Raw genomic sequence first — 23402 nt, 5'->3', positions numbered from 1 at the left:
TTATTGATTGGATGAACTATAATTTGCCTAAAGATAATTATTTTGTATTTTTGTCTGTCTGATTGAATGCTTGTGTTAAAAAATAAATCAGACGTTACTCAACAGTTACTGAGTACTTGAGTAGTTTTTTCACCAAGTACTTTTTTACTCTTACTCAAGTAATTATTTGGATGACTACTTGTTACTTTTCCTTGAGTCATATTATTCTGAAGTAACAGTACTTTTACTTGAGTTCAATGTTTGGCTACTCTACCCACCTCTGGTCACAAACACGAACTGGGCAGCTCCCAGTATGACTGTGGGGATCTATGTATGATTTATGGAAATGTGAAACAAATCAGACTGCAACATCTTCCAGGAAGTACAGATAGTAACTATTGATTGTTCATCTTTTTAACAGCACTGCAGGATGGAAACATTGGTCTCATCAATGCACAAATCATCGAGACTACAGGAACTGAAGGAGGAAACATCACAGTTAGATGCTCCTTCACTTTCTCTGGATATAGGAAGATCTTTTGTAAGGATGAATGTAAAGATGGAGACATTCTCATTGAGACAGAAGAGGACACAGCTCAGAGATCCGAGTTACAGATGGTGAGTTTCTACTGAGAGTCATGTTATTAACTGTTCACTGACAGCTGCTGATGTTTCAAATAACTCAACATGTTTAGTCTAACAGTTGTATTTAGAGCTGCATATTTTCATCATTGTGAACTCTGATAAATGCTCCTCTAACAGTTGATGTGTAAAATATGTGATAAACTCAAACGGTCCCACACTGCAGCTGATTGGAATCTAGTTGCACCAAACCCATTGATGACCTTCTGCATTTAGCTGTGGGATTAAAACACATGGATGTTAGCACAGAGTTCTCTGCAGGGAGCATCTGATCATCACCACTTCTTTGGATCTCTACTCTACAATCACTATCTGACTGTTTGATTGTGTTTTTATTGTTTCACAGCTCCAACCTCTCCTCTCAGACCTTCTTCACCATCAGTCCCATCAGCCTCCACACTGATGACCTCACACAGTTTAAGCTCCACACCTTCATCAGCCTCCACACTGATGACATCACAGAGTTTAAGCTCCACACCTTCATCAGCCTCCCCTGAAGCCAGCGAGCAGCCTCGACAGAAACACACAGCTCCAGGTACCTTTAGTTTATGTACCCTAATAATACTTGTTGCACCCTCCATGGTGTCCACAGCTCTTTTTTATTTATTGTCTGAGTTTTGTCTCTTTTCTTAATTCTAATAAAGCTACCCTGAGGAAGATGGTTGTATATTTAGAGTTGATAATCAGATGTATGTGCAGGCTGCAAAGTGTATCTATAAAAACAGAATTTATTGTTGGTTTGGACATCAGGGCTTGTGTTGCTGATGTTGTTCTGCGAGTGTGTATGTCAGAGCCAGAAGATTATTTCACTAACTATCATTCTTTTTATCTTACTGAGTGAATAACGGCAGCATCCTCCTATTTACCTGAAAGCTTGAAAAACACTTTGATGGGTTTGTAAATAAGCCAATGGGGGAACTTGGGTCCGTGAGCTGACCATTCAGATTTACGTCTCCTCACATCCCTTTTGGCGCCTGCATCAGAATGTAGGAGGCTGCCATTATTCACTCAGTAAGTAACGCCAGTTAGTGAAATAAATCAATTCTACATACTAAATACTATCTAATACTGTCTATACCTTGTTGTAAATAGAGCGAAAGAGAGCTGTGCCTGAATCAACTATCGTCACGGAGTTATAGGCAGTAAAATGGTGAGTCACTCCTTAACACTAGAGTTTGCTAGCATCCATGCTAATCGGTGCTAATAGCATTAAGCTAACGGGTTAGCTAAGGTGCTGTATTCATATGCTAATAGGGTAATTAGCCACAAAAGGCTAGCAGACTAGCTACTGCATATTGCCTGTGAAAAGGCTAATGATTCTGTCTATTGGTTATGGAAAGTGTTAGAATATCATTAAATGACGTGTTCTTAGATTTCTGAGGACGAAGGAGAGGCTAGGTTCGAATTGGAAGTTAAGCAAGAGGTTTAATAAAACAACACGGTGAAAACGACAGTCAACAGAAAACACAAATATTACACTGCAGCTGACAGCGGACTGCTCTCATGCTTCTCTTGTGGAGTCACAGAAGAACAGTCCTGAGATCATCTCAGGAGCACCCATTTATCCTGTCCCTCAGGATAAGGACACACCTGAATTTAGGTTTACTCCAGGTCACAGACTAAGGTTGATTATCATGGAAGTGTTGATTGTATTCAAGTTTACAGAGTTTGCATTTCCTTTGTTCTAATCACGTCTAGCAGTTACCTTTCCTGTGGGGACAATGAGTCTCCTACAGTATGCTAAATAACAGCCATGACCTAATTAATTCTTTAGAAGCTACAGACGGTGTGAACCAGACCAATGCTAATTTAGTATAGATGTGATTAAAACTGACACACAACAATGTGTTTAAACTTTTTAACTTCAACAAAAGTAATGTTGCTTTTCAACACTATTGCTAGCAGTGAGTTTTTGTTGAATGAATGTTAGTACAAATTGTGAGTTGTAACTGTTTAACTGGAGTTTATGGTGAAGTAGCTAACTTAAAGAGGCTAATTTTTAGTGCATTCTTTTACACAGTTACAGGGAGGGATAAATAACGCACGCAAGTCTTAATGCCTCTAGATTACAACACTGTAGCTTAAGTTATGGGAAAATAATACAATTTCAGAGATGTTTACATGCAATTTATGCAATTATATTTAGGATAGTGTTAATGTTACTAAGGTTCCATACAACTTGAATTAGAAATGCATTGTTTGTAGAAAGGTTGCCTATTAATATAAATGTGCTTTTGGTATATGAAAGGGATTTATATACGTTTGATACCTAAGAGAAGAAATTTAAGAACGGTTGTACAAACTGAATAGAGATTTAGATATTTCAATAGGGGTTAACTGAAATATGACCTCATTTTATTTTCATTGTAGCCTAAGCAATTGATTTTATATGAATGAAGTAATTGAGAGAACTTTTTTGGCCTTATCTACAGGTGGAGGAGGTGAAAAGGCTACGCAGGGGAGGCCCAGTCCACAGAGGGATATTGAATCACATCGATTCTTCACATCCCAGAGACTTCCAGGGTTTAGAGATTCCCAGTTCAGTGGGCTGGGTGGCGAGCTACAGGATCGAGACTCTGAACGTAGACGGATTTCCCTTGATTTATTCTTCATGGTGGAAGGACAAACGGAAACCAAACTCATATGGGCCCCAATGTTGAACATCTCTGAACTCTTGTCATCAAAGAACAATTGAGCTCATAGAACTGAAAAGGGTTTCTTTTGTGTGCACACTTTATTCTTTCAGTTAGTTTATCTGTATGTATGCCATATTTCTGTTTAATACCACTTTACTTGAGGTCAAAGAATATTTTCGTTACACTGTTATAATGTTGTCATGACAGCAGGTCTTATCCATGATATCTTAATGACAAATACAATTGGTACCACTTTACTTGAGGTCAAAGAATGTTTTCATTACACTGTTATAATGTTGTCATGACAGCAGGTCTTATCCATGATATCTTAATGACAAATACAATTGGTACCACTTTACTTGAGGTCAAAGAATATTTTCGTTACACTGTTATAATGTTGTCATGACAGCAGGTCTTATCCATGATATCTTAATGACAAATACAATTGGTACCACTTTACTTGAGGTCAAAGAATGTTTTCATTACACATTAGTTCACATTTTCGTGTTGTCCACCACGTAAAAAACGACAAAAACGTGTCCGTGAACACGTATCAATAGATTCAAATAACGTCACATTTACACGAACTTCCATGAGACCGGGCTGTAATGACAGAAGTCATAAACGTTTATGACTTGTTTATAAGGTTTATGACACATTCATGACAGTGTCATGTCATAGTTTTGACAGTGTCATGTCATGGTTATGTCGGTACTGTCAAGTAAAGTGTTACCGAAGTGTCTACAGTTTACACTTTCGACCGAAGCCAGTTCTCAGAAGAATGTAAGTCAAAACTGTGGTGGGATTTTAGCTTTGGGTTCAGGAAACAGTGTCTTTAGACTTTCATTTGACTGGGTAACAACTTCATTGTACAGAAGAGGAAACATTTTTGGAGTGGCAGATTACAGAGAAGATTGTAGACATGACCAAAATGTGGTTTTACACTTACTTTATGTTTCTGAGTAGCGTGCCGCCTTAAGAAACAGGAACCAGGCCAGTTTGTGCGTCCACTATATCTAAACACATAAACTTCTGTTGTTTTTAGGATGACAGTAATATAAATACTGATGTTCTGTTCAATATTAAATAGATTTGGAGATAAAACCCTGTGAACAGTTTACATAAGCAGGAGCAGCTTTGTGTTCAGGAAACAGTATCTTCAGACTTTAACTTGACTGGGTAAAAACTTCATTGTAGAGAAGATTGTAGTCACGTTCTTTAAATGTGGTTTTAAACTAACTTTAAACTACAGAAATCATATTTACATACATCAACTTCATGTGAAGCCTGCTGCTGCTCGCCCATACTGGCCAAAAAGAAATCAAAACATATAAAAATCAAATTAACATAACGTAGAATAAACTATAACTTAAAATGTAAAAACAATCATTACAAATGGAAGACAAACACTTAATAATTCCCTTTGACAACCTTATAGATCTAAAAAAAGAATAAAATGATAATTTAGATACAAAACAAACTAAACACAACACGTGAGTTTTAAATAACGGAGGTGGAAATCAATGCTGTGGCACATTTCAGGTAAACACACCGAGGAGGAGGATGACAGAATAAAAGCTGCATAGAATAAATATCACAAATCTCTAATGTAGAGAAGAAAACTTTGGACCATCGTGGGCCGTTTTTACTCTCAAACTGTCTTATTGTAACATATAATTATTTAGAAAGAGGGCTTCTTTTACCATCTTTCATATCTCATCAATTTCTGCTTTTTTCTTGCCAAAAATTTACTTTTTCCACAAAGATAACAATATAAATATACGCCTCTGCTCTGGAGTGTCTCAGTGCAAACTGTGCAGCGCTGGGTTCTTCTTCACTACCTTAATTAGAGCAGGAGAGAAAACTGAGACCCAAACCCCCATCGTTAAAAGAAACACAAGTGCCAAAACATTTTTTTTTTCCGCATCTTTTCCCATCTTTCAGGCAGCCGCTGGTTTGTTTACCGGTACAGATTTACAAAAAACAACTAGCAGACTTTTGAAACTTTCCTGTAATACATCCCAGTGTACAGTGTCTACATGTGGGCTGCAGCTAGGTAGCATTTAAATTATCTGGCAATCTGCAGTCAATTCATCATTTTATCAGTGAACAGATTAACGGTAAAAATGCCCACTTTAATTCCCCTGTATTCAAATTGCTTGTTGTATTTAACCATCTGTCTAAAGATATTCAAATCCTAACATTTGAGACGCTAAAACCAGCAAACATTCATCATATTTGCTTTAAAGAACCCCTAATATGCTTTTTTGAATTTTTCCCACACTGTAAGCCCGGATAAGTTGAATTCACTTAAAAAATTTGAGGAAACCGGTTGCCTTAAAAATGTTAAGTAATGGGTTATGAAAACTTGAGTGCATTTAACTTAAATGCGGTAAGAAAGTGGAATTATTATTTTAAGTTCAAAACACTGAATGCCAAGTTGATTTCACTTACAATCTCCTGTAATATCAATTTCCATGTCACATGAACTCCACTTACTATTTTAAGTTAAAGTAACTAAACCTTTGTATTCATTGAATGTGCTAAACTACAACATATAAATTAAGACATACGCAATACAAAAGTCAATTTTTTACTGTTTTATTTGAAAACAGAATTAAATTACAGGTTGTTGTCCCCTCGCTTTAACAACCTTGAATCATAAGCCTGAAACAGTGGCAAAATGTGTGTCTTCATGCCCTGAAGTCTAGCACCATCATGCCTCTATTCTAACAAAACACTTACATGCTCAAGCATACGTACACCATTATCACATTATTATTATCACACAAATCACATTAAAACTGTATTATAGCCTACACTCCTGTTAGGGGAAAATTTTAACTTTTTTTTTAACATTCCCATTTATATGACTAAACATTAGGGCTGCTCCCTTTAGTCGATTAATCGGTCGTTTTGGTCTTAGTCAATTTAGATTTCTTTAGTCCATTAGTCATGTTTGATGCTTTTTCATGCTGAATGACTTATTTCCACGAAACATACAAGCACATCTCTGATAAACACAAGAATTAAAGTGGTTTTTGCATGACTCTTTGCAGAGAAACTCAGATTTACAGATCTGCCGATTAATTCAACTAATCGATACAACTGAATGACTGTTAGTCGACTAAGTATTTCTTCAATCGAGCACAGCCCTACTAAACATGACTAAAATATCTTGAAAATCCAAAATGCACCAAGACATCTGCCTTTTAGTTGGTAATGTAACTAAAATACCCAACTCATTTGAAATAAAATTTTATCAAAGCCTGTCATGGAATCTTGTGCAAAAATCAGGGCAAATACCATAGGACACATGTACCCCAAACCGTACACAACAGTAAACATGTTTTCATAAAAGTACAACGTTACAAACTGGGCCAAACAAACCTGGAACAGTAGTAGAGCCATTTCTAACCCCGTTTTATGCTTCCAGCTGATTTTTCAAAGTTTGAATTTTGGGTACCAGCTCACTTCTACCCAGTTTGAGCATTACTTGCTGAATAAAGTTGAAAGTGTTTTTCATGCACTTGGGGTAGTCCAGGTGCAGGGCATAGATCAGTCCGAAAAGGACACAGAAGGCCTGAGGCAGGTTGGCCAGTTCATCCATTACCACAGACCCTTCCAAGATGATCCCTACTCTGGATGGGTTGAGCTGGGTATTTTCTTGACCAAGGCAGAGAATTCCCACTGGAGTGTCACTGTACGAGTCCTTGTCAGTTACATCCTAACAGTGGAAAAAACATTTTGACAAGGACATAAACATGCCAGTTAGACAATGGTGTTTTGTCCACCAAAAATAACCTGTGACGGTTTATAATGAAAAGCATTGTACAATATAAACCACACTGAAAGTAATTTATATTAAAAGGACGATACCAGTCTTGAATTTTTATCAAATGCCATATTCGGATCTGTACAGGTTGCAACACTTTGCCCCAAATATGGAGTTTACCCACTTTCAATCAGTCGTGCTGAAACTATTTTTTTTTTTTTTTTTTTAATGACTCTCAGTCCCTTTCATCTTAATTGCTTTTATTTTTTATTTATTTTTTTAACTTTACCACTTGAAAGTAACATACACAATAAGTTAGTTCATGACTGGAGCAACCATAATCTAACAAGTGCAATCAGAACTCCCCATTTGAGTTAAAGACCCAAAAACATTTTCACAAGTTCCAACTGGTGACAGTAAAGTCAAAAAACTAATTGGGCAAATGTAAAAGGATTCATACAACCTTAGTTATTGGGAGCAATTTTCTACTTCTTTTCAATAGGACTGGGACTGAAAGTGGGTAAGCTATCTTTGTTCGGCCATAAAATAGAGACTTAATGGAGACACTGATGCTGATCAAATAATTCAGAAAATGAATGGCAGTGTTCACTAGGGTTGGGCATTGAGAACAAATTCCTACTTGGAATCGTTTCAAAAATTACGATTCCATTGTAATCGTTTCTTTATTGGAATCGTTTGGAGGATTTGGTTTCAAATCTGATCATGGGTTCCAAATTTAACATGCGCAAGTTTTGGTTTCCGGTGCTATTTTACATTGAAAAAGCCCCGTCAAAGTGCAACCCACCTTTGAATCAAAATAAAACGTTCCTCTTATTTGTGAAATAAGCATGTGACCCGTTTCAACTCCACCACTCAAAGAATCGGAATCGATAAGAACCAGAATTGAAAGTAAGAATCGAAATTGGAATCAGAATCGTTAATATCCAAACAATGCCCAACCCTAGTATTCATTAACAGCTAAACATTAGACAAAAGGAGCATGCAACTGAACCATTTACAAAAAAAATTAAACTTACAGAGCATGTCTTGAAGAAGGCAGAAGAATCATCCGCCAAGATGACAGGCAATCCCCCAAAGACATAGGCACCTGATGTCTGTTGGCTCAGTGGTCTGCAAGATAGTGGACACAAGAGTCAAAACATATCTTGCTAAGGATACTCTCATGTATTTATCAAATTAATTCCAGAAATTCCACACAATGTTTATGTACAAGAGGACAAAAGGAGAGCAAAATGGAGAGGACAAAAAAGAAAATTAGGTAATGAAGAGAGGAAAGGAGACAATTAAGGAAGGGAAATGAGATGGGAAGAGAAAGAAAGAAAGAAAGAAAGAAAGAAAGAAAGAGACAGAAAGAAAGAGAAGATAAAGAGCAGAGAAGAAAGAAAAGACAAAAGAGATGAACAGAGAAAGGAAAGAGGTAGTAGATTAATGTAGTCAAACCCACCTTTGTCTGACGTAAAAGCTCAGCCAAAAGCTGGCCGGTCAGGCCTTTCTTCTTCCTAAAGAGGTCCATCAGCCTTGGAGAGAAACGGTCAAGTTCATCAAAGAAATTCTCTTGCAGACTTTTCCCCACCACTCTGGTGAACTCGTAACAAACCTGAAACAAAACATGTATTGCATAAGAAGCTAAAAACAATCTATGAAAAAAATTGTATTCAACATTACAGTGACACATACGTCTTTTTTAAACACTCAACATACGTACCTGGCTTTCTGTGAAAAGAGCTGGCCATCGATGTAACATCTGGCTGATGGCAGGCTTGTTTAGGACAACTTCTTTTCTCCGAAGCGCAAACGTCAGGTCCATTTCTTTCTTCACAAGGGACCCATTTGGTTTTGTCTTCATCATTTCATTGACCAAAACCTGGCGAGCTTCTTCCAGGTTGTGGTCATCCCTCCCCTCTGGATATTCAGGTAGTAGAAATTTCATTTCCCTTTGGCTTCTTTATGCCTTTGTGAGGAGGTTCGCCATTTTCAGTGTACCTTCCACGTTTACCACCATTGACAGTGACATCAACTCGTCCAAGCTGGCGCATTTTGGTTCTATAATTACCCATCTTGAACTTCAGACTGTTCTTCCATCCATTCCAGCCGGAGGATGACCCTGATTCTTTGAGACACGGGTGGGTTTGTACTAAGGCTTTTGCAACGGCTTCAAAATCTTCCTTTGCTGGGTATGCTTTAAATGCATACATGGTCTCAGCCAGTTTCTCAAGGATATCATGTTTCAACTCTTTTGTCACCTTAAGATAGGTTCCATCCCTGAGATACAACAGGTTACCTTGACGAAGTCTGTACTCAACATCAACCGAAAATTTGGGAACGTCAAATACCTCTGGCCACTGAAAACTTCTGTCCAGAGAGGAGCTGGACAGGATCTCTGTGTCTGCCTGGCTGCTTGTGTCACTATATGGTTCAGTGTCTCCTGAGATTGGTACAAGCTCAATCATAGGGATGATTTTGATTGTTGGCTTCTCTGGGAGCCTCAGAGATATTGGTGAGGTTACACAGTGCATTGTTAAATTCAGGATCTTGGTACTGTAAGGTGAAACTATAGTTCGCTTGGAGAGTGCCTTTGAGCCAGCCAATCAAATCGTCAAGTGTGTCAGGTCGTTTTGTGGTCATCTTTCTTATATCTCCCTCTGAGACAATAACCCTCATGGTTATATTCTGTTGCTCAGCCATCTGGGAAAACATGATAAAAGACAGTTATTTAGCAAATAACATATCGTCTCAGTGTTACCATAAGTTCTCCTTGTACCCTATATGCTGATAATGGGAAGACATCATTCAAGTCTGACATCTGAACCACAACCAGAGAGGGGACCTCATTACAGACAAGTTGGTAAGATCTTAAATGCTCACAATACCATGCTGTCATTTTGTGGCAAACAAACATAATTTCTGTGTTAACAGCCACAATCTTTTGAATCTGGGCAAATTCAGGGAGACCTGAGCATGAGCCAGTAGAGAGCATCATGCCTGGATGATATTTGATTCCATCTACACAGACAGATGACGCATTAAAGAACCGACCCAGGCTCTGTAATGTTGCGCGGATTACTCTCTGAACGTCCAAAGGGAAAGAGGCAAGCAAAACTGGGGTAACCTTTGGCCATCTCAACTGATGGTCTGAAAAGAGCTACAGTCAAGGTGGTAACTGACTGCTTTCTGGTGTTTGGTAGCAAGTGTCATGGCAACATTTTTGAAGTTTTGCACATTGCGAATTGCCTTTTTAAAAAGAACTTGTGCTTCCCCTCAAAGCGCATTGTCCAAACATCAGACAGGGGACCAAATTTTTAAAACAAGCTGAGGGTAATGTTCCACAAAGTGATGCTTTGGCCTTAAACGAAAATCTGGAAATGTTGACAGCAGCAGCTGTCTGTGCTCTGCTATTTTACAGTCCAGAAAATGCAGTGTCCCTTCAGTATGCCTTGGTGCAACAGCTAGCTCAACCACATCTTTGAGAAGCATGACAATTTCCCAAGTGTTGTCACCCTCAGGGACACAGTGACCAATAAGAAATGGAAGGAGCCTTATGAGACACCAATTCTCATGGGCATTTCCACCAATGGTCCTTTTGGCGGAAAATCCCTTTCCAATAATCTGAGGTCTGTCTGTTTTGTCAGTAAATGTGTAGTTAAAGTACCTGATGGCCTGATTTAACATTTCTAGTGTGAAATACCCCTTGTCTATCAGGTCTTTAAGACAAAGGGACAACTCAGTTGGAACAATGCCTTCCAATATATCATGCAAGATGTCAGGAGGGTAACCAGTGACTGCATGAAAGTGCTCAAGATTCTCAGTTAAAGGACATGCTCTTTTCACACCATAAATCTGACTCAATGCTGGGTCCTCTCTCACCTCCTGCACCTGCTTATCATGGGAGTCTTGGTCTCGGAGTTTAAAGAAACCAGAACATACCTCTTGGGCGTTTGTGTCACTCCTGCTTGCCGAACAGAATCTGCAGAACTTGTCAACAGTGAAGCTCTCCAGGAATCCTGCAAGGGAGTGGGCACCAAGATTATCAGCAGCAACATATAAGACTTTACTCATATAAGAGTGCCTTTCACACTCTCACCTAGTTGTTCCAAGTAAACACCATTTTGCTCCAATGACTTAAGATCATAGATAAGAGGTTGCAGAACTTTAGCGTAACCACACTCTTTGACTGTTGAGGTATTGCACAGTAGTGCAAGTTGGATTGAGTTAAGGGTTGACCTATATTTTGCAGGTATGTTGGCAATGACCCAGTATATGGCACACATTTTATGTTTCAGCTTTGATGTTCCTAGAGGATTGGCTACTTCAAAGTCATCAATGTAAAGTCCAAGAGCAATTGTGAACTCATCCCTTGCAAGAAGAGTTTTCATTAAAGCACTGCCCATCTACATATGATCTATATTCCTGTGGGACATGGACTTTTTCTGACATGGCTTTATTCAATATGTCAGTTTTGTTCAGCAACTTCTGGAGCATGGGAACAATAGGGACATATGCAAGTGTTTTTTGCCTTTTCCACACAATATTCAATGGGGTTCACAAGTGGAAACTCTCACTGCATACATAGGCGCTCTCCTTTTAGCAGTTCCTAGGGATCCATCTTTAGCACAAAATGCAATTATGTTACTTTCTGACACGACACTGGTAACCTCTCTCACAACTGTTGTGTTAATGTCAACATAATATTTCTTCAGTACGGCCCTCACTCTGTTATGCAGAAGTGGCTGTGACAAAGCTGTTGTATCATTTCTTGCACAGCACTCTCTGGTATGTGCAGGACAGTTTGCATCTTTAACAGGAGAGATGCTAAGTTGTGCTCAAGCTGTTTTTCTAAATTACGAAGATCATTCTCACTGGCTTCTACACTGACATCTTCTAAATCGTCCATATCATCAGCATGTGACATTTGGTCTTGTGCGGCATCACTGTCATCGCTTACATTATCCAAACCAATGATTTCTGACTTGAACCTTTTCCAGTTCTGGTCCTGGTGTACTTTACTCTTGTGTGCTTTGAAAGTGGAGTAGATACTGGTTTCAAAGTTACAGTCTTTATATGGGCACCTGACTTTATGATTTACTTTTAAGTGTGCAGTACGCAGGTGAGTAAAGTAGTCGGTCTGAGAACAAGACTCGGCAAACCCACATGACAGACAGCTAAATTTAACTGGTGCATCTACATGTGGTTGCTGCTGATCAGGAATTTTGGTGTGAAGGCGGGACAAATGTACTTTTAGTGCATTAAGTGATTTAAATGTACATGGACATTCCTGATGTAAACAAGGAAAGGGCTCTGTTCTTGCATAACTTCCATGTTTTAGCCTATAATGTTTAAATAGCTGTGCTCTCTTTTCACAGTTAAGAGGGCAATACTTACACTTCCAAAGCATATTTTTCAGAGATTGGTATTCAGCTTGTTGCCAATTTCAGGATCTTGGGTTCAAAAGGATCTCTTCCCATGACCTGCAACACAATAAAACAAAGAAAATAAGAGACAAGGGAACTTATATAAGCTACAGTAGTCTATTGTAACAACATACCTGTATTTTCAAATTAGCTAACATTAAAGCCATAATGTCATTATTAGGGGTGTATTGCTAATATACTCAGTTTGCATAGCGTTAATCCGGTGCAATTCACTTTCTCTTAAGAGGTTGAAGGTACAATAATCACTAAAGCGGAGCCTATGTCATGCATTAGACAATAATAAAATGAAGGGTCAAAGTTGTCATTCACATTTAATACTAGGAAAAAACAATCCAATGTGGTCACTAACACTCTTCCCACGAGTGCGTATCCCTCCTTCAGTGGATCGGGCGGTGTCACCAAGACGCTACAGGTGAAAAATGTCCAGTTGAACTGGTTACAACAACGGTTTTACACTACTCACAAAAGCCCCTCAGTAAGAAAAAAGTATGTAACGTTATTAACGTGTTGCGCTTCCTTCGACCCCCAAATTAATGCGCGTTTCTTCCGCTCCGTGGGCCTTTTAATATGTCGAGAGCGGTTCAAAGCGGGCGTCACCGCCAAGACGCTACAGGTGAAAAATGTCCCGTTGAACTGGTTAAAATACTGTCTATGGTTAAAACGACAGTTTTCCAAGTTCACAAAGCGTTTCAAGCAAGAAAGGCAATTTCAAACCGGTGGCTATAGGTGATGTCCGTTGAACTTATTAAAATGTCTTTCACTAAACGCGTTCTCACAAAAGCCCTCCAGTGTGAAAAGTAGCTAAGTAGCTAGCTAAGTTAGCTAACGGGTGACAATGTTAATGTCCATCGACGTCAAACTGCTTAACTTGGACTTCTCACAAACAGCGCGCGCCCCAAGTGAAAAAAAACCTTCAAACTGTAACGTTAGCTAGCAGGTGAAAATGGCTGCCAACCTAGTTAAAATTAGCGGCCCCACTACTCACCAACATCCCCTTGTATCCACACACAAACACGGAAACATTAAGTTGACTGAGTCCTCAGCAGCAACGTTAGCTAAACAATGGAGAGCGAGATCAAAGCTACTTACCGTCTCTGGCGAAGTTTTAGCAGCAACTGGACTGTCCGGTGCGCGAAGCAGGTGACGTCTTCTCAGCCAAAAGCATAGACAGCCACGGACGGGCAAGTATGACGGCTTTCACGTTCCCATCGTGCATTGCATGAAAGAGCGACGTCGCCACGGATACTCATGAGTAGGCCTACTGTAGTTGGTGTTTTTTAAGACATACGGAAACAACAGAAATTGTGATTTCTCAGAAACTAAATTGAAATATATGGAAGCAACGGCCCTTAACGTTAACCATAATGTTAGTAATATAATTTATTTATGCACAAACCCCCGTGAGTTTGTGTTAATGAATAAAAATGCCTATTATACAATACAATACAATAGCCTAGTAGCCTAATTTTGCTGTGATTACATACAACTCTGAAAAAAAATAGCCTATGTTCAGATCCTGTGGCTTGGTTGTAACTTTATGTAGCCTAGAGAGATGGTCATGACAAAAACTTGGGAATTTTAAGCCATTTCACTTAAAGTTATTCACAGACTCAACTAGGTCTACAAATTAGTATACCATACTTACATTTGCTAGTAATGCAACCAAAACTTAATCGATTTGAATTGTAAGTATATTATACTTTAAATGTTTGATTAGATATGGAAACCGGGTTTACAGTGCATCTTTGAGTGAGTTTAGTGTATATATAGATGTATAAAGTACAAAGACACACATTTCACTCAAAATGGAGCTTCCTTTCAACAGACTTCTCTGCCTGAAAACGTTAGTGATGTCACTGATTGAGAAAGCCAGCCCAGTTTTTCATCTGTGCTGCCCATAGGTGCTGCCTAAGCAAACACAGCCCGCCCAGTGGCTTATTTGAATATGGTTGACCAATCACAACAGCGTGTAGTGAATGTGACATACATAATTCACCTTATTTGTTGTGTGTGGTTCTACACTGTTGATTATTAACGGCACCTTGTTCTTAATATGGTTCTACATGCAGTGACAAACGTAATACATATACATGTAATTTACTGTCCTTAGTCACTTTATGTAATTATGACTGTTCAGGGACCGCGGCCCCTTTTAAATGTTCTGAATGTGTGATGACGACACCTTACGGGGTTTTGTTGCTGGTCAGCGCCTTTTTCCTTGTAGAGTTGTTTTCTGGCTAAAAATAAAACCATACCACGCATGTTGATCAACGCGTGAGAAATTGCCTCTTGTAAATCTACTTCAATTTCCACACTGGTGACCCCGACATTAGTTTGCTGGATGGATCCAGAGACACGAAACGATCATGACCACTAACGCTGTTACCCTGAAACTCCCCGAATTATTGGGAATCGTCGGCATCGGCATGGTTCGCCCAGACTGAAGCGCCAGTTTGCTCTGGTGGAGATCACCGCGGACACAACAAAGTACTACTACGGCCTCGGAAATTCAACGGCATCTAGAGTGGTGAGCCTTCTAAAAACTCCTCCGGCAACTGAGAAGTATACGGCTAACGCCAAAGCCCACCTGTTGAAAACGTTTGAACTGTCGGACGCGAGAGAGCCAGCAGGCTTTTCTCCCTTCAAGGACTGGCGGACAGCAAACCGCCCGTCTGAGCTCATGGACCGTATGCTGGATCTCTTGGGTGAGCACAGACCAGATTTTTTGTTCATCCAGCTTTTCCTGCGTCAGCTGCCTTCCCAAGTGAGAGCTGCACTAGCCAACACCACAATCACTGACTGTCGGAGACTGGCTGAAGAGGCTGATAAAATTTTTCCTGGCGAGGCCAGGGAAGTTGTGTGGCCGTTTTTCGACGCACATTGCTCCTCTGACGTCAGCGACTCCACCCTTTGTTGCTGCAACAACTTCTCTTCAGCAGCAGTCTTCTGCCCCCAACTGTCTTCAGGCTTGTGTTTTTACATTGCGAAAGTTTGGAACCAAGGCTAACAAATGCCGTTAAGCCTGTGTATTTTCGGAAGCGCGCCGGGCCGGGCGCTCAGTAGTGGCCATGAGCGTCGGCGTCGGCGGCAGCTGCTTGCTTTTCATCCGTGACGGCATCTCCGGACGGGTTTTCTGCGACACGGGAGCACCAAGGAGCGTCCTACCTGCTTCCCGTTTGGACATGTTGACCGGGGGCCCCCCGCCCCCTTTGGAAGCTGCTAATGGTAGCCCCATCCGCATATACGGACGGAGGTAATGTGTTGAATTGTGTTTGGCGACGAGCGGGGCTGACTCCATAAGACTGTCTAGCATGCTCTCAGCCTCAGATGTCTTCCACCGTCTGCTTGCCGGTTTCCCAGCCCTCACTCAGCCCACTTTCTCTGCATCTGCTGTGAAGCATGGTGTGGAGCACCATCTCACCACTACTGGTCCGCCTGTCTACGCCCATGCTCGGCGCCTCGACCCGACCAAGCTTGCCGTGGCAAAGGCTGAGTTTGCGAATATGGAACACCTGGGCATAATCCGCCGATCCAACAGCCCATGGGCGTCGCCCCCCACCTCGTCCCCAAACCTGGTGGCAGATGGCACCCTGTGGGGACTACCGGGCGCTTAATGAGGCAAACGACACCTGACCGCTACCCAGTCCCGGAACATACAGGATTTTTCAGTGCATCTGGCTGGTAAGGTGATTTTTCCAAAGTGCACCTCGTCCGGGGATATCATCAGGTGCCTGTACACTCACTGGACATTCCCAAAACGGCGTGGTATCACGCCGTTTTGTTTTGAGTTCCTGCGCATGCCGTTCGGCCTTAAAACGCAGCTCAGTCTTTTTCAACGCCTCATGGACTCTGTTTTGCAGGACCTGCCTTTTCTTTTGTGTACTTGGATGACATCCTGGTAGCGGAGCACGTCCACGTCTTCAGCACCTGGCACACCTCTGCACCCTGTTTGAGCGGCTTAGCCAACATGGCCTGATTGTCAACCCTGCCAAGTGCCAGTTTGGTCTCTCCACCATTGACTTCCTGGGACACAGAGTCACTAAGGACGGTTTCAGTCCCTCTCCCATCAAAGGTGGAGGCGGTCACGCATTTCCCACGCGCGTCACTGTCAAATCCCTGCAAGAGTTCCTCGGCATGGTGAATTTTTACCACCGCTTCATCCCTCGAGCCGCTCAGCTCATGCACGAGGCCTTGAAAGGTAAACCAAACCACGCTGTGGACTGGACTGAGAGCAGGGACAAGGCTTTTGCTGCTACTAAGGCAGCCCTGGCGAACGCCACCATGCTGGCGCATCCTTCTCCCACGGCCTCCATCGCTATCACCTCAAGCGCCTCAGACTACGCTGTTGGTGCTGTCTACGAGCAGTGGGGTGAGACGGGCGGGGGCCGTGGCAGCCAGCTTTCTTCAGCCGTCAGTTCCGCCCCAGTGGCGGGGAAGTACAGCACTTTCGACCGGGAGCTGCTGGATCTCTACCTCGCCATCAGACACTTTTGTTCCCTGCTGGAAGGTTGACACTTCACTGCTTTTGTGGACCACAAGCCGCTGACTTTTGCTATGGCAAAAGGTGGCTGAAGCCATGGTTCGCCGCCCCGCAACGTCATCTGTCCTACATTTCAGAGTTCACTACGGACTTGCAGCACGTTGCCGGTAAGGATAACCCGCGTGGCTGACTGCCTGTCGCGGGCTGTGGCAGCAGCAGTCCATCTTGGTTTGGATTACACCCCGCAGCAGCGGATCAAACTACGGACCCGGACGTGCAACGCCTGAGGACCTCGACTACCGGGGCTGCAGGTCGAGGACGTGGTTTTTGGCGATGCCGGGCGCCACTCCTGTGTGACGTCTCCACAGGCAGTCCTCGGCCACTCGTTCCCACGGGATGGAGACGACATGTTTTGATGCGGTCCATGGTCTCTCCCACCCGGGTTCGAAAGCCTCACAGAGACTGGTTGCAGCAAAGTTTGTTTGGCGCGGCCTCAAGAAGGATGTTAGGGACTGGGCTAAGTACACCCGACACACTAAAGCCCGTTGGAGTTTTTCGGTTCGAGAGACGTTTTGACCATGTCAATGTGGATCTGGTCAGTCCCCTGCCCTCCTCCCATGGGTTCACATACCTGTTAACCATGGTTGACAGGACCACCCGCTGGCCTGAGGCTGTGCCACTGACATCAGTGGCGTCTGTCGACTATGACACGGGTATTTATCAGCACCTGGGTTGCCCATTTCGGTACTCCTTTGGACATATCCTCTGACCATGGCGCCGCAGTTCACGCTCTGAGCTGTGGAACGCTGTTGCACAGAGCCTCGGAGTGAACCTCCACCCACGCACCGCATATCACCCGTAGGCTAATGGGCTCTGTGAACGTTTTCACAGGTCGATGAAGGCTGCCCTGCGGGCAGCCTTGAGGACAGCACTTGGGTCGACAAGCTCCCATGGGTGATGCTGGGCATCGGGACTGCGCCAAGGAGGAACTTCAATCCTCTTCGCGCGAGCTTGTTTATGGACAGCGCTCACGGGTTCCAGGGGATTTTGTCCCTAGCACCACGGTTCCTTGGTCTGCTACACTCCAGCGGACTACTCTACTGGACAAGGCAAGGCTTTTCGCACCTGTCCCCACTTCCCGTCGCGCCTCCCTCAGTCACACGTCCTCGCCCGGGCTTCAGACGGCCGACTATGTTTTCATTCGCCAAAATGCCCACATGGGACCACTACGCCCGCCCTACGAGGGCCCATTCCGGGTTTTGGAGTCAGTGGACAAACATTTTGTGGTGGACAGGGGTGAGAAACGGAGCGACTCTCCATTGACCGCCTCAAACCAGCTCACGGGACGGGCCAGGCCAATCGACCTGGCTCGGCCCCCACGACCGGACGGCCTCCGGCCCTGTCCCCACCTCCTGTTTCCCCTCTCCCAGGCCTCCCACACTACATGCCCCGCACCCGTGTCAGGACGGGAAGCCGGCCTCAGTGGGGCCTCCCGACCTCCGGTTGCAGCGCACCCGTTGTGGTCGGTTATACGGCACCTCCCTTGACTGTCTGGTTATCTTCTGATATGGTGAATTCTGGGGACGTGTGTAGTGAATGTGACATACATAATTCACCTTATTTGTTAAGTGTGGTTCTACACACTGTTGATTATTAACGCAGCACCTTGTTCTTAATATGGTTCTACATGCAGTGATAAACGTAATACATATACATGTAATTTACTGTCCTTAGTCACTTCATGTAATTATCACTGTTCAGGGACCGCGGCCCCTTTAAATGTTCTGAACGCGTGATGACGTTAGACCCTACGGGGTTTTGTTGCTGGTCAGCGCCTTTTTCCTTGTAGAGTTGTTTTCTGGCTAAAAAATAAACGACACACGCACTCGTGTGATCAACGTGAGAAATTGCCTCTTGTAAATCTACTTCAATTTCCACAAGCGGACCAATCAGAGCAGACTGGGCTTTTCAGGAAGGCGGGGCCAAGAGCTCAGACAGAGTGTTTCAGGCAGAGCAGCTGTGGGCAGTATGAGAAACATTATATGTTTTTTGAACATCAAATCATGTAAACCTATTTTAGTGGACCCCAAGAGTACAAATATGATGCTGAAAAGGAATATGATAGGGGCTCTTTAAATGATTAAAAGATCAGTTAGTTCAGCAGGCTAACTTAACAGTCTCTCCAGCTTTCCCACTGAGCTGTGTATCTACTTGGATGCAGATGATTGGCCCAGCCAGGGTCAGAAGCGAAACATTTAGTTTGAAATAACCATACTCGACAGAACACCATTAGCTCTCCTGCTCCAACACTACAGTTCAGATGAACCCGGACTCAAAATTACAACAGAGTACCCTTAACACGCCAGAGAAAATAACATCAGTGGAAGAACGTTGATGTGAAACCTCAAGATGAAGAATAATGTTTGAAATCCAAAACATTGTTTTCAACTCAATGATGTGGTGTGAAGATGCATCACCAGCTCTGACAGTTCAAAACATGATTCTTCATCTGGAGGATTATTAACAATAAATACATTTCAGTGACACGGCCATTTTATATACAATAACATACTTCACACATTTACCGTAGAAAAATATTCTAACCATAGTTACTTATTGATAAAATAAAGACTGTGAAGCAAAAAGGCAAAGTGCAAAAACAACAGAGGCCCTACATGGTTGTGCCATCGTCTCATGTAACCAATGGTAACCACTTTTAAAAGAAAATACCCACTTTGTTTTTTGGGTAAAGGAGATCAAATGTTCCACGTTGTCCTGACAGCGGTTTTTGCTGCTGCAATATGGAGGAAAAACAGGCACAAACATCCTGTCTGAGGCCTCCGTTTGGTTAAATATTTGTCCCTTTATGATACAGTAAAAACAGAATAAATAATATTTGAGTGAAAAGTAGTTTTTCACGAACAGAAAGGTCTTTTTGGTAGTTGATGTTGCTCCACAGTGCAGACAGAATGAGGACGTCTGAAGTCCCAAACATCCCAGAAAAATATCCGTGGTTACGCCTGTTGTACCGTGTGGGAGCTGGTGTGTCCGTGTCAGGGCTTTTCAGTCTGTTTTTACAGCTGCAATTAGCCTTTCGCCAAGCCCCGCCCCCTTAGTTACTGTTGCTACGTCCAACAAACAAATGGTCAAACACGACCAGTGCGACAGATTGCCATGACGGGAAGAGGTATACCCGTGCGTGTCAGTGACCTTTTTTGGAGCAATACCTCCGCGATATCCTCCAGATCGAGGCAAAAGGGGTTACAGCAGCGGTTCTCAAAGTGTGGGGCGCGCCCCACTGGTGGGGAATAGAGACGTGACAGGTGGGGCGCGCCAAACGGGAGGAAATTTTTCTTTTTTTTTTTTGCACAATGCATTCGTTCTAACTTCCGACTTTTAGAAGCTGGATATATCGTTTGTTGCGTGTAAATATAAATGTGGATAACGTTAGTGATAGTGACATGCTTGCTACAGTTGCGTTTCTACAGATGAATCAGCGAAAACACGTTTTATTTCTCTGATTCACGGCTTTGTTCTAGCGCCGCTGGGCCTCCCTCTCTTCAGTCTCTCTCTATCTCTCTCCACCATATAACTCTCTCTCTCTCTCTTCAGTCTCTCTCTCTGTCTCTCCACCATATAACGCTCTCTCTCTTCAGTCTCTCTCTATCTCTCTCCACCATATAACGCTCTCTCTCTTCAGTCTCTCTCTATCTCTCTCCACCATATAACGCTCTCTCTCTCCAGTCTCTCTCTATCTGCTCCACCATATAACGCCACCATGCTTTCGGGCAGTTGTTGAGCTCCTCCGATGAGGATTTTAAAATGAATGCGCTGTCGATATCGTCTGTAACAGACGCGATGGAGGAATCTACACATCTCAGTTCTCCAGCGGCAGCCACCTGATGTAAACAAATCCAACCCAAGCGTTCTTTGGTGACGTGGTTGATTCTGTTACTGTTGATCATCTGTCCGACAATCTGATTGGTCCGAACAGATCCTGTTCGGGCAATGCTTCTCAACGGAGCGAGTCCAGACCGAACTTCCCGACCTCGAATTTTGTGGGCGGGGCTAAGTTCGGCTGGCATCCAGGCTACATAACCACTGAAAACTGTCAAAAAAATCTAACCAGAAATGTGCTGATTGATCGTTGTTTTGATACATTAAACCACGTTATAAAGCCCATGAGAACCGTTGGGAGTCAACCCACAGCCGCTCCACTGCCCTGCTGAAAATGAAGAAACGCCTCAGATGTCAGATAACGTCCATAATAATTGGACTTTGGGTTCGATTTTCTTAAAGTTTTCAGTGGTTATGAGGAGCAATATGAGAGAGAAATTTGGTAATCACTGATCATTGTTTACGTACATTAAACCTCGTTTTTATTCATTAGTAAGCTACAGGACAGCGTCTTTCAAACATGACCTGCGCGAAAGAGAAGAAAAAAATAATGAATGCGTCATTGTACCCAGCACTTCTGGAAATGTACTTCTAAATGCGTCTCTGTCCAGCACATTTCAAACCAAACTAACGCCCATTTTACCCGTGACTCAATCTGGAAAATAATTCGATTTCGTATTTTTGACCCTCTGAATTTACCGTTGGATAAGCCTAGGCATGATACAGGACAGCTTAGGACGCTCCAGGCTGCAGCCATACCCGCCTCCACTAGACTAGAGAGTGACTGCGTGCGTGTGTGTGTGTGTGTGTGTGTGTGACTATAAATGCAGCGCGTGTGAGAGCAAACCGTCCTTACAGCTTATTACACCGATCACCCCCCGAAATTGTGCAATGCAAAACAGGCTCATTGCAGCCACTAATACAGGGAGAATAGACCTTTCTTGCCAAATGGATTTCTGTTCCTTTTTTAACTTTTAACACTTTTATTTCTTTTCTATTTTTGAACTTGATACAAATTTTGACCCAGCTGCACTTTTATTTTCTTTATTTTTGAACTTGCTGTTATTTGATGTAGATAGTTAGTTGCATTTCGATACAACTTGTTACTTCAATAAATTGGAACATTTTAAGCTTGTTGCGTATTTCATTAGCATTGTGTTGGGGCGATGGGGGCAGGTGGGGCTTGAAAATTCCCCCTTGTCCAAAGTGGGGAATGACCGAAAAAGTTTGAGAACCACTGGGTTACAGTATGCAGTGGAGGGATATATTCAAATGTTCGACTTTGTTGTAAACTGACGAAAAATAAAGTTGGGGAGCTCAAAGACCCAACACAACAGCAGCTAATGTAGCTAGCATTAGCTAACATGTTAACTAATGTTGGCTAAAGCTAAAGGGCTCGTTAAACTTAGCTTAGAGAGTATGTTAACATTCTGGCAATGATATCCATGGTAATCATAACTTTGGTCCAATTTGTGTTCTTGCCTCTAGTTAGTAGATCTAGACAACACGGTAACTAGTTAGCTGTTAGCCTTAGCTTTGAGCAGACGTATTTATGCTTTGTAATGTTTGACACATTTAACTGGGAGCGGGGCCGTCCACACTGTTTTATCCACTGTAGGCACCGCTCACGTTGGCCCTCATTTATGAAACGTTTTCTCTTGAACATGAACGATTTATTTGTACCATTGACCGAGTTATTTCGCCTGTTTTTTCCAGCCCCTCTGCTGTCAGAAGACAGGGTCGGGGTGGTGGTCCAGCACGGTGCGGAGGACACGCACTCTCCCTCAGCTGTTGCCTCGTTCTGACTCATGAAAAAAACGAGTAAAATAAAAGACACTGCATAAACTCTGCTACCGTGTGTTTATTTAAATATAAGTACACCTACATGTAGGCCTAAGAGATTGCAATATAAGCCTGTATATTACTAGGACTATAGAATACATGTGTAAAGGATGTAGGCTATTAACTTCAGCTGGAGTCCGATTTATGATCTCTTTCCATTCCGCATTCTTTCTACAGCCTTTAATACCAGTTTTCAGGCTGCCAAATAGTAAACACGTTAGTGCAAATGAATCCTCCAGACAATCTGGGTATCTAGTGTCCGATTTACAACCCCGTACGCACGCGCCGCTTCACCATCTTGCTTGGAGTCAATGTTTGTCGGACCTGCTGACATAGTAACGGTTGCTATGTGTGATTGGACAATGGCCGTTTTTGGGGAGGGGCCGGAGAGGTCAATTGTTTGTTTGTTTTAAATCCTAAATTAAATTAATCATGAATCAGTCATTTCTTTTCTCACTGAATTGATTTTTGGCCTGTAAAAATAATAGAAATCAAATTAGCATATTCAAACTGCTTGTTTTGTCTGACCAGCAGTACAAAGAAAAGCATCAAATGTTCACATTTGAGCAGCTGGAATCAGTGAATTTAAGCAAATTATCAGAATACGTGCCGATTATTTTCCATCAATCGACTAATCAACTTTATTGTTTCAGTTCTCCTACAAGGAACTTCCCTAAAGTCATCAGCCGAAGTTGCGTTCA

General features: G+C 42.4%; 1 long non-coding RNA gene across 1 annotated transcript; it reads left to right on the top strand.

Moving 5' to 3' along the window:
* The first annotated feature begins 395 nt into the window (after positions 1–395).
* Positions 396–3325, top strand: LOC120558811. Its single transcript, XR_005639199.1, has 4 exons — positions 396–597; positions 968–1156; positions 1714–1771; positions 3054–3325. It is a non-coding gene; the product is annotated as an uncharacterized LOC120558811 (long non-coding RNA).
* The last annotated feature ends 20077 nt before the right edge of the window (positions 3326–23402 follow it).

This window comes from Perca fluviatilis, chromosome 5 (assembly GCF_010015445.1).
Source record: "Perca fluviatilis chromosome 5, GENO_Pfluv_1.0, whole genome shotgun sequence".
Lineage (NCBI taxonomy): Eukaryota > Metazoa > Chordata > Actinopteri > Perciformes > Percidae > Perca > Perca fluviatilis.
This window is presented reverse-complemented; position numbering and strand designations above follow the sequence as displayed.